Source organism: Triticum aestivum, chromosome 6B (assembly GCF_018294505.1).
Source record: "Triticum aestivum cultivar Chinese Spring chromosome 6B, IWGSC CS RefSeq v2.1, whole genome shotgun sequence".
Classification (NCBI taxonomy): Eukaryota; Viridiplantae; Streptophyta; class Magnoliopsida; order Poales; family Poaceae; genus Triticum; species Triticum aestivum.
The window spans coordinates 539073361-539086335 of NC_057810.1; positions in this window are offsets into that span (position 1 = coordinate 539073361).

A 12975-nucleotide genomic window follows, 5' to 3' on the forward strand; every position below is an offset into this window, starting at 1 on the left:
TGTTAGGGCTTGATCCCTAGTATCCACTATGTTCTGAGGTTGATGTTGCTATGACTTTGCCATGCTTATTTATAGGACCTTGAGAAGAGGTGTCTAGAGGGGGGGTGATTAGACACTAAGTACCAAAGTTGTAGTTTTTAGCAAATTTAAGTTTAAGTGGAGTTTAGGCACAAGTTTAACATTCGCAACACATAGCAAGCAAGCATGCAAAGAGTATATGAGCAGCGGAAAATAAAGCATGCAACTTGCAAGAATGTAAAGGGAAGGGTTTTGAAGGATTCAAACGCAATTGGAGACACGGATGTTTTTGGCGTGGTTCCGATAGGTGGTGCTATCGTACATCCACGTTGATGGAGACTTCAACCCACGAAGGGTAACGGTTGCGCGAGTCCACGGAGGGCTCCACCCAAGAAGGGTCCACAAAGAAGCAACCTTGTCTATCCCACCATGGCCGTCGCCCACGAAGGACTTGCCTCACTAGCTGTAGATCTTCACGAAGTAGGCGATCTCCTTGCCCTTACAAACCCTTGGTTCAACTCCACAATCTTTGTCGGAGGCTCCCAAGTGACACCTAGCCAATCTAGGAGACACCACTCTCCAAGAAGTAACAAATGGTGCGTTGATGATGAACTCCTTGCTCTTGTGCTTCAAATGATAGTCTCCCCAACACTCAACTCTCTCTCATAGGATTTGGATCTGGTGGAAAGAAGATTTGAGTGGAAAGCAACTTGGGAATGCTAGAGATCAAGATTCATATGGTAGGAATGGAATATCTTGGCCTCAACACATGAGTAGGTAGTTCTCTCTCAGAACTGGTAAGTTGGAAGTGTAGGTTTGTTCTGATGGCTCTCTCCACGAACACCAAGCATCTGGGATCCTTGAGAAATACTTTCTACTTGAGTATTTTCTCCCCCTAGAGATCTCTCTCTCCCCCTGTGGAAGTGATATTCTCTGATGTGATCTCTCTCTAAATGATAAGCTTTGATGTGATCTCTCTCTCCCCCTTTGACATCAATTTCCAAGAAGGGCTTTTGGAATTTGTCGTGAATGGGTTTGATCCTTGAGTCACAGCACAAAGCATTTATAAAAATGTGATGCTTGTAGAGGACAAGATTCATTGAGTGGAGCTGGAACAGACGAAACACAAAATAAGTGGCAAACTGTTTTTCCTGTGGTGAAATCGGTGGCACCGAGTTGTATGCTTCGGTTGTACCGAAAGAATTCGATTGGACCAAAAATAACTAATCGGTGGAACCGAGTTCATCGCAGAGAAAACACTTGTCACCTCAGCTCACTAGACTTATAGGATCTCACACAGAGTTGCAAGGAATTAACTAAATGATATGCAATGAATTGGATGCATAAAATGCAGAGCAAACAAGAAGAAAAGAAAGAAATCTAGATGAAGTTTTTTTTTGAAGGGGGAAACAAATATGCATGAGACAAATGCAAAAACACATAGACAAATACAAGAGAACTTCATCTAGAGATGGTCAGCGACAAAGTCACCTATGTTAGAGTATATTGACTTAGGAGTCAAGTGAGATCACTTGATCATAGGTCATACTCATCGTTAAGCTCAAAATGGGGTTACCCTTTTTCGTTCAAGCATCTTGATGTATTCACATCTTGTCGAGTTGCTTTAGCTCATGTCTTGGAGTAAAGCTTCTCTAAGATGGAATAACATACCTTGGTTGGTGGTGTTGATCATGTAGTTGAACTTATGTGGGTTGCTCAAGGTTGATGTGGCTCATCAAGAGTTGGGAGCACCACTTGGAATTTGAGTCCATCTACCTACATGGGTTAGTTCTTGCAAGGAAGATCACTTGTGTATCCAAAAATGACAATCATGAAGCTCAACATAGAATTTGTCAAAGGATATGTTTGAATGGTTTCGTGCTTCCTTGTCTTCAACCACCATTGTGTAGAGACTTGGTGATGTAGAGATTGCTCAAGATATGAGTAGATTACAATCTCATGGAATTTGATTCAACCAAGTACCTACATGGGTTAGATAACATGCAAGATACAAATATGTCCAAGACATAAGATTTTCATCATAAGAGAAATATCGAGGATTAGTCATAAGCTCATGTCTTGCATGTATCCAATGGAGTTTCTACTCCAAGTTTGAAGCATCAATGATGTTCAATTCTCCTCTCAACCTGCAAAACACTTTCTCATCAAGAGGTTTAGTGAATATATCCGCTAATTGCTTTTCGTGCGAACATGCTTATGATCAATGTCACCCTTAGCAACATGATCTCGAATGAAATGATGACGAACTTCAATATGCTTAGTTCGAGAATGTTGTATGGGATTATGAACAATTTTGATAGCACTTTCATTGTCACAAAGCAATGGAACATGTTTCACATATATCCCATAATCTTTAAGAGTTTGGGTCATCCAAAGTAATTGAGCACAACATGAACCAGCGGCAATGTATTCCGCTTCGGTGGTGGATAAGGATACCGAGTTTTGTTTCTTGGAGGACCAAGACACAAGAGATCTACCAAGAAATTGACAAGTACCCGAAGTGGACTTTCTATCAACCTTGTCTCCGGCATAGTCTGAGTCAGAGTAGCCAACAAGATCGAAAGAGGCCCTCTTAGGATACCAAATGCCAAAATTTGGTGTATGTATTAAGTATCTCACTATCCTTTTCACAGCCTTAAGATGACATTCTTTAGGAGCAGCTTGATATCTTGCACACATGCACACACTTAGCATAATATCGGGACGTGAAGCACATAGGTATAACAATGAACCAATCATAGAGCGATAAACCTTTTGATCAACTGGTTCACCATCTTTGGTCAAATCAAGATGTCCACTAGTAGGCATGGGTGTAGACATACCTTTGCATTCTTGCATATTGAACTTCTTGAATAAGTCCTTAGTGTACTTCGTTTGAGAGACAAAAGTACCTTCCTTAGTTTGATTGATTTGCAACCCAAGAAAGAATTTGAGTTCACTCATCATTGACATCTCAAACTTCTCCGACATTAGCTTTCCAAACTTCTCACTAAAATGAGGGTTAGTTGATCCAAATATGATATCATCAACATAAATTTGGCATACAAATAATTCTCCATTAACCCTTTTAGTAAAAAGAGTAGAATCAATTTTCCCAATTTCAAATCCCTTTCCAAGAAGAAACTTCGTTAAGCATTTGTACCAAGCTCTAGGAGATTGTTTAAGACCATAAAGAGCTTTGTGAAGTTTGTAAACATGATTTGGTTTCTTAGGATTGACAAAGTCGGGAGGTTGTTTAACATAAACTTCCTCCTCTATTTCACCATTTAGAAAAGCACTTTTAATGTCCATTTGGTACAATGTGATATCATGGTGATTAGCATAGGCAAGTAAGATGCGAATGGACTCAAGTCTAGCAACGGGAGCATAAGTCTCACCATAGTCCATACCTTCGACTTGTGTGTAGCCTTGGGCGACGAGACGTGCTTTGTTGCGAACTACTTGTCCATCTTCATCTTGCTTGTTGCGAAACACCCATTTGGTACCGATGATGTTGTGGTTGTTGTCGGGCTTCTCAACCAATGTCCAAACTTGGTTTCTCTCAAAGTTGTGTAGCTCTTCATGCATAGCATTTATCCAATCCAATCCGGATCCTCCAATGCTTCTTCGACCTTCATAGGTTCAATGCTAGAGATGAAAGAATAGTTTTCACAAAAGTTAGCTAAACGAGTTTTAGAGCGAGTGATTCTCCCGATTTGAATATCATTGTAGATTTGCTCGACGGGATGGTCTTTAGCAATTCTTGCTCGAACTAGTGAAAGCTTTTGCTTGGGTCTTGGTTGAACATCTTCTTCATCTTCTTCTTCTTCTTCATTGTTGGTGTTGTCGTTCTCTTGTCGTGGTGGAGAAGGAGGTTGTTCGCGTTCTTGATGCACTTCCTCGTTTTCTTCATCTTGGTGTGTCCCACTTGTGGATGCTTCCGTATCAACTCTTGGTTCACCTTGTCGTGAAGTAGAAACTTCCACTTGGAAGGACGAGGTACTCTCCTTCACCTCCGTTGGACGAACCTTGCCAATAGACAAGTCTTGGATTGCTTCCGAAGGATCTTTTCTCCTACATCAATTAGCAATTGCTCTACTTGCGAGCCGTTAGATTCATCAAACTTCACATCTACCGTCTCTTCAACCTTTCGGGTGAAATTGTTGTAGACACAGTATGTGTGAGAGTTTGAGCCATAACCTAGTAGGAAACCTTCATGAGACTTAGAAGCAAATTTAGAACGACGATGCTTATCAAGAATGTAGCACTTTGAGCTGAATACTCGAAAGTATCCAACTTGGGGTTTGTTACCGGTGAGGAGCTCGTATGCCGTCTTGCCGAGTAGCTTGTGAAGATACAAGCGATCTGTTGCATGACAAGCTGTCTCAACCGCTTCAGCCCAAAAGTGCTTCGGTGTCTTGTACTCATCAAGCATCGTTCTCGCCATTTCGATGAACGTCCGGTTCTTCCTCTCAACAACTCCATTTTGTTGAGGTGTGTACGTAGCCGAGAACTCGTGTGAAATCCCTTCTTCCTCAAGAAAGGTGTCCACATTTGCGTTCTTGAACTCCGTTCTGTTGTCGCTGCAAACCTTCTTGATCTTCACTTCAAACTGATTTTGGGCCTTCCTAGCGAAGTTTTTGAAGATCTTTTGGACCTGCAATTTATCATCGAGAAAGAACACCCACGTAAATCTTGAAAAATCATCAACTATAACTAGACCAAAAGAATTTCCACCAAGACTCTTGTAAGAGTTGGGACCAAAAAGATCCATGTGAAGTAGCTCAAGTGGCCTCCTTGTGGTCATGATGTTCTTCACGGGATGCCTTCCTCCAACCTGTTTACCTGCTTGACAAGCACTGCAAAGTATATCCTTATCAAATATGACATCGTTAACACCAAGGATATGATTCCCTTTAATAAGCTTGTAAAGATTTCTCATGCCAACGTGACCTAGTCGTCTATGCCATAACCAGCCTTTTGAGGATTTAGCAATGAAGCAAGTTTTAGGTTGAGCCTTTTTAGTGAAATCAACAATGTATAGATCACCTCTATGTATGCCGGTAAAGACCATTTTATGATTGTCTCAACAAAACACTTGGCAATCTACTTCAGTAAATAGGACATTGAAACCGAAATCAGCAAGTCTAGATACTGAAAGTAAGTTGTAGCCAAGAGATTCAACGAGCATAACATTCTGAATGGAGCTATCATGTGAGATAGCCACCTTACTGAGGCCAACCACCTTACCCTTTGAGTTGTCACCGAAAGTGACATACTTTCGAGGACTATCTTTTTCAGCAAGCTCACAAAACATGTCTTTATCTCCAGTCATGTGATCGGTACATCCACTGTCAAGGACCCATTCCTTTCCTCCTGCCATATATCCCCGAAGATTTGCCATAAGACCAAAATGTCTCATTGCATCATCAAGATCAAAGTCATCATCATCATCCACATCATAGTATCCATGTTCAACATCGTCATGTGGTGGATCAATTCCTAGTGAGAGTGATTCATTAGTATGAGTTTGACAATAATCTTGCTTATGAATTCTAGTAGCTTCGGAAATAATATCGCTAATAATTCCAACATTTCCTTTGGCACGCATAAGATTAGTAAGTTCAAATAGACGATCACCAAACATAGGATCATTGGAATTCATCTTAGTCAAGGCAATAGACTTATGAAGAATTTCATCAAGATTTTTCTAAGAATAATCAGGAAATCATTCCTCAAGAAATTTCCATATAGTGTAGGCACACTCAAGAGTAGGCAGTTTTATAATCAAGTTTCTAGGCAAGCCTCTAGTGATAAGATTAACAGTTTTAACATTCCTAATCATGTCAATCGACTCGTCAAGAGTAGGATGCATAGGATCAACATAAGGTGCACAAGGACTAGCAATGTACTTGTTCAAATGATATTGATTGAAAATTACAAGCATCTCATTTTTCCACTCATGAAAATACTCTCTATCAAGAATAGGCACTCTATGTCTAAGACTCCCCAAAGTAGACTCATCCATCTTCCTCCAATGGTGATTAAACCAAGGCAATGGAGACCAATGCTCTGATACCACTTGTAGGACCTTGAGAAGAGGTGTCTAGAGGGGGGGTGATTAGACACTAAGTACCAAAGTTGCAGTTTTTAGCAAATTTAAGTTTAAGTGGAGTTTAGGCACAAGTTTAACATTCACAACACATAGCAAGCAAGCATGCAAAGAGTATATGAGCAGCGGAAAATAAAGCATGCAACTTGCAAGAATGTAAAGGGAAGGGTTTTGAAGGATTCAAACGCAATTGGAGACACGGATGTTTTTGGCGTGGTTCCGATAGGTGGTGCTATCGTACATCCACGTTGATGGAGACTTCAACCCACGAAGGGTAATGGTTGCGCGAGTCCACGGAGGGCTCCACCCAAGAAGGGTCCACGAAGAAGCAACCTTGTCTATCCCACCATTGCCGTCGCCCACGAAGGACTTGCCTCACTAGCTGTAGATCTTCATGAAGTAGGCGATCTCCTTGCCCTTACAAACTCCTTGGTTCAACTCCACAATCTTTGCCGGAGGCTCCCAAGTGACACCTAGCCAATCTAGGAGACACCACTCTCCAAGAAGTAACAAATGGTGCGTTGATGATGAACTCCTTGCTCTTGTGCTTCAAATGATAGTCTCCCCAACACTCAACTCTCTCTCATAGGATTTGGATCTGGTGGAAAGAAGATTTGAGTGGAAAGCAACTTGGGAAGGCTAGAGATCAAGATTCATATGGTAGGAATGGAATATCTTGGCCTCAACACATGAGTAGGTAATTCTCTCTCAGAACTGGTAAGTTGGAAGTGTAGGTTTGTTCTGATGGCTCTCTCCATGAATGAAGAGGAGGTGAAGGGGTATATATAGCCTCCACACAAAATCTAACTGTTACACACAATTTACCAATCTCAGTGGGACCGAATCAACAACTCGGTCAGACCGATTTAGTAAACCTAGTGACCGTTAGGATTTTCGGTGGGACCGAAATGCAACTCGGTAGGACCTATATGGTTAGCGTTAGGGCATAACGTAATCTTGGTGAGACCAATTACACAAACTCGGTGGGACCGATTTTGGTAATTAGCTAACCAGAGAGTTGGTCAGGTAAACTCGGTGGGACCGATTACTCAAACTCGATGGGACCGATTTTGGTAATAAGTTAACCAGAGAGTTTGCATTGTAATCTCGATAGTATCGATTACACAAACTCGGTGAGACCGATTTTGGTAATGGACATACACAAAAAGATTGCGATCCCATCTTGGTGAGACCGAGATCCCTATCGGTGAGACCGATTTGCCTAGGGTTTGTGGTAGTGGCTATGACATCTGAACTCGGTGGCGTCGGATAGAAAGAATCGGTGTGAACGATTTTGGCTTTAGGTTTAGGTCATATGTGGATGTGAGAAAGTAGTTGAGGGTTTTGGAGCATATCACTAAGCACATGAAGCAAGAGGCTCATTAAGCAACACCTCATCTCTCCTTGATAGTATTGGCTTTTCCTATAGACTCAATGTGATCTTGGATCATTGAAATATAAAATGAAGAGTCTTGAGCTTGAAGCTTTAGCCAATCCCTTGTCCTTAGCATCTTGAAGGAGTTCCACATCCTTTAGTCCATGCCACTTCATTGTTGAACTTGTCTGAAATATACTAGATAAAAGTGTTAGTCCAACAAGAGATATGTTGATATTAATTACCAAAACCACCTAGGGAGCAGTTGTGCTTTCATTAATGTTTGACACTTTGGGCCCGGGTGCCATGATTTTAGATCTGGACCGTTTATGTTATCACCATTATATCCATGTTCTATATCCGATCTTGCAAGTTATAGTCACCTACTACGTGTTATGATCCGGAAACCTCGGAGTGACAATAGTCGAGACCACTCCCAGAGATGACTGTAGTTAGGAGTTCATGTATTCACCATGTGCTAATGCTTTGTTCCGGTTCTCTATTAAAAGGAGGCCTTAATATCCCTTAGTTTCCAATAGGACCCCACTGCCACGGGAGGGTAGGACAAAAGATGTCATGCAAGTTCTTTCCATAAGCATGTATGACTATTTGCGGAATACATGCCTACATTATATTTATGAACTGGAGCTAGTGTTTATTGCCCTAGGTTATGACTGTCACATGATGAATAACATACAACAAATCACCAATCCAATGCCCTACAAATTTATCCTATATTGTTCTTGCTAAGTTACTACTGCTATCGTTACTGTTGCACTTGCTACAAAATCACTGCTATCACTGTCATCATTACTATTGCTGCTATCACTACTATCAAAACTATCATATTACTTTGCTACCGATCACTTTGCTATAGATAATTAATCTCCATGTGAGGTTGAATTGACAACTCAGCTGCTAATACTTACTATACTCTTTGGCTCCCCTTGTGTCAAATCTATACATTTGGGTGAATACTCTACCCTCGAGAACTGTTGCGATCCCTATACTTGTGGGTTATCAGTAGGGACTTGGCGGTGGCCGTGGCGTGCTCGATTAGGGCACGGGCGATGATGGACCTGGTCATGTCAGGCGGCATGGTGGGGTCGGAGTCGGCCTAGCCTGGCCTCCCCCAATCCTCTCCCCGGCGGATGGTGGTAGTGCCGGCGGGCACGGGGAGCGCGTTGGTGGTGGCCCCACCACAGGCGCCTAGGGTTGTTGAGGATGGGCCGCGGGCTGTGGAGATGGTTGGTGGGCCAAGGCCAAAGGAGGCTGGTTCTAGGATGCTGGCGGGCGATGGTCCCTGTCAGGAGGCGGCCCAGGTGGGGAGAGCTGGGCCTGACCCCTCCAGCCCGTCGAACCGGCCCGCGCTAGCTATAAATGGGTGTGGCGCAGCTATCGGGACCCTAATTTAGGGTTTCCCGCATCCGTTCAGGAGGTGTGGCGCCTGGCTGACACCGCCCGCCTCATCCAAATATGTTCCCCCTTCCACCTCTCCTCATCTCCTATGCGGCAGCGGTGATGGGGAATCGACGTGCATAAAAGCGACCTATGGAGGCGGCGGATCTGGAGGCGAAGCGCAGGCGGGAGCGGGAGCTGCGCGACAAGGTGAAACGTGCGACGCGGGGATGGATCGGAGCCAGAGATGCGAGGGAGGAGCATGGCTTCCCTCAGGATCAGATGGGGCGCGAGGGGAATTGGGGTCCTCCTCCCCCTAGTGGATCCAGCACCAGGAAAGGAAAAATAAGAAGAAGGCAAGCCAGCATCGTCGCGAGCTCGAGCGCAAGTCGATAGAACACCCCTACTATGGTGGTGGCCACGGGGATCCGCTTGCAAAGAAGCCGCGGGCGTTGGCAGAGCCGCTCACAGTGGCATACCCTCCTCTTCCAAAGGCACGGCGTGCGAGCCCATTCCGGTGGAAGACGTGCTGAAGGTCGAGTACTTCAAGTGCAGTCGTCTGGAACATTTTCAGTCCAAATGCACTTTAAAGCCGCTTTGCGTCTTGTGCAAAGAGGAGGGCCACGCTTCCGCCAACTGCCAGACCCGCGGACGTGCGCCCAATCTGTAGATTATGGGAAGTGCCATCTCGGGGGAAGGTTTCTTCTGTCTTCAGTTTGAGGAAGACTCGGAGGGGGGCGGGTCGGTGGATCAAAAGGTGGGAAACGCGGCCATCCTATGAGGGAAGCCGGGTAAGATCAACCTGTGTGTTCTTCAACAGGAGCTCAAACACATAGTGGCTGGGAGTGGGATTGGCAGGTCTCTCAAGTGGGGGATCATGATTTTCTGGTGGTTTTTCCCTCGGCTGGTCCACTTCACATGGCCAAGACCAGTGGGAACCTCTTTCTTTTGATTCATGACATCATAGCTAGGGTGCGCGATATGTTTCATGTGGAGATCCAGCCGATGGTGATGCTCGAAGCTTGGGTCAGGCTCCATGGCATCCCCAAGAAACACCGCAGAAAGGATCACATCAAGGGTGGATTCAAGATGTTAGGGCACCCAATAGTGGTCAATGAACTATCGCTCATCGGGTTGGGGCCTGTGAGAATGAAGATCGCCTATAAAGCGCCTGAAAGTCTGGACGACACAATGGAAGTGTGGTTTAACCAGGAGGGGTATCAGGTCAAGGTAGAGCTGGAACGGCCGCTCGTGCGGGGGGAGCGGGCGGGACTGGGGGTTTGGTCCCTTGGGCACACCCCTCCCCCCAAGTAACTCGGAAGGGTCCGGGCACTCGCTCCCCCCTGGTGGCAAAGGCAAGCCGAGTGGTGCTACGGGAGCAAGGACAAGGACAAAGGGGTGGCTGGTGGGAACAGCGGCCCTGCTGAGCAACATGATGTCGAGATGGGGGTATAGGAGGAGGAGTTGGAGGACAGTGTGCATGACACGTTAATTGATACTGAAACTTGGAACAAGTTGGGGGTGCTGGAAAATGGCGCCATGGTGGTGGTGACCCAGGACACGGCGGTGAGCGTCCCTCCCCTGGTGCGTGACCTGGCAGGGGCTTTCGATGAGTACGGCTCCAACATGGCGCTACATGTCCCCGAACAGCTCTCAGTGCCGCTGGTGGTGGATGTGTCCCGGTGCTTAGCTGGGGGTCCCCTCATACCCTCCTCCCCTATGGCTGCTGGTGCGGATGCCGGCTGTGTGCTGAATGAATCTTACATCACACTGACATCATGCAAGCGTGGCTCCGGGGGCTCGGGCAGGCAGCCCAAGAAGACGGCGGGCAGGAAGCAGGGGCCCAAGGGCGCTACTCCGGCGGCCCCGGCTATATCTACTTCTCTGCGAGGTGACCTTGGACGGTTTGGCGGCGTCGGGGGGGTGTCAAGGCCAAGCGCTCCAAGGCAACACCGGTGGTGCAGCAGGAGCCAAGTGCCAGGGCCAAGGCCAAGCTGGGTGACTTGTCATCCATGGAAAGCGCCAAGCTCCGCATTGCCGACAAGAACTTGGATGTGTTAGGTAACCTGATACCCTCCTACAAAATCCTTAATGCTTTCTCGGACAAGCATCTTGCTTCCATTCTGAGTGATAGTGGGGTAGCGGTGGTGGTTAGCAACGGGGATATTATATCTCTGTTGGGGATTGTTGCATAAATTAAAAAAATCTATGTGTCACCAAGATCAATCTATGGAGAAACTAGCAACGAGAGAGAGGAGAGTGCATCTTCATACCCTTGAAGATCACGACACGGAAGCGTTACAAGAACGCGGATGAAGGAGTCGTACTCGTAGCAATTCAGATCGCGGTGGATTCTGATCTAAGTGCCAAACAACGGCACCTCCGCGTTCAACACACGTGCAGCCCGGTGACGTCTCCCCTAGCAATGAGGAGGGAGAGGTTGAGGAAGACAGCTCCAGTAGCAGCACGACGGCGTGGTGGTGGTGGAGCAGCGGTTCTCCGGCAGGGCTTCGCCAAGCTCAAACAGAGGAGCAGAGGTGTTGGAGAGGGGGAGGGCTATGCCTTGGATGTGGTGCGGCTGCCCTCCCTCCTCCCCTCTATTTATAGGGGGAAGGGGGCCGGCCCCTCTAGATGAGATCTAGAGGGGGGTAGCGGCCAAGGAGAGGGGGCTTGCCCCCCAAGCCAAGGGGGCGCCCCCTTTAGGGTCCCCCCCCCAACCCTAGGTGCATGGGCCCTAGGGGGGATGGCACCCAGCCCACTTGGGGCTGATTCCCTTCCACATACAGCCCATAAGGGCCCTCCGAGGCAGGTGGACCCTCCTGGTGGACCCCCCGGAACCCCTTCGGTGGTCCCGGTACAATACTGGTAAACCCCTGAATACTTCCGGTGACCGTATGACGACTTCCCATATATAAATCTTCATCTCCGGACTATTCCGGAACTCCTCATGACGTCCGGGATCTCATCTGGGCTCCAAACAACATTCGGTAACCACGTACAAACCTTCCCTATAACCCTAGCGTCAACGAACCTTAAGTGTGTAGACCCAACGGGTTAGGGAATCATGCAGACATGACTGAGACAGCTCTCCGGCCAATAACCAACAGCGGGATCTGGATACCCATGTTGGCTCCCACATGTTCCATGATGATCTCATCGGATGAACCACGATGTCGAGGATTCAAGCAATCCCGTATACAATTCCGTTTGTCAATTGGTACGTTACTTGCCCGAGATTCGATCGTCGGTATTCCAATACCTCGTTCAATCTCATTACTGGCAAGTCACTTTACTTGTTCTGTAATGCATGATCCTATGACCAACTACTTAGTCACATTGAGCTCATTATGATGATTCATTACTGAGTGGTCCCAGAGATACCTCTCTGTCATACGGAGTGACAAATGCCAGTCTTGATTCATGCCAACCCAACAGACACTTTCGGAGATACCTGTAGTGCACCTTTATAGCCACCCAGTTACGTTGTGATGTTTGGTACACCCAAAGCATTCCTACGGTATCCGGGAGTTGCACAATCTCATGGTCTAAGGAAATGATACTCGACATTAGAAAAGCTTTAGCAAACGAACTACACGATCTTGTGCTATGCTTAGGATTGGGTCTTGTCCATCACATCATTCTCCTAATGATGTGATCCCGTTATCAGTGACATCCAATGTCCATAATTAGGAAACCATGACCATCTGTTGATCAACGAGCTAGTCAATTAGAGGCTTACTAGGGACTTGTTGTGGTCTATGTATTCACACATGTATTACGCTTTCCGATCAATACAATTATAGCATGAACAATAAACAATTATCATGAACAAGGAAATATAATAATAACCATTTTATTATTGCCTCTAGGGCATATTTCCAACAGTCTCCCACTTGCACTAGAGTCAATAATCTAGTTACATTGTGATGAATCGAACACCCATAGAGTTCTGGTGTTGATCATGTATTGCTCGTGGAAGAGGTTTAGTCAACGGATCTGCGACATTCAGATCAGTATGCACTTTACAAATATCTATGTCTCCATCTTGAACATTTTCACGAATGGAGTTGAA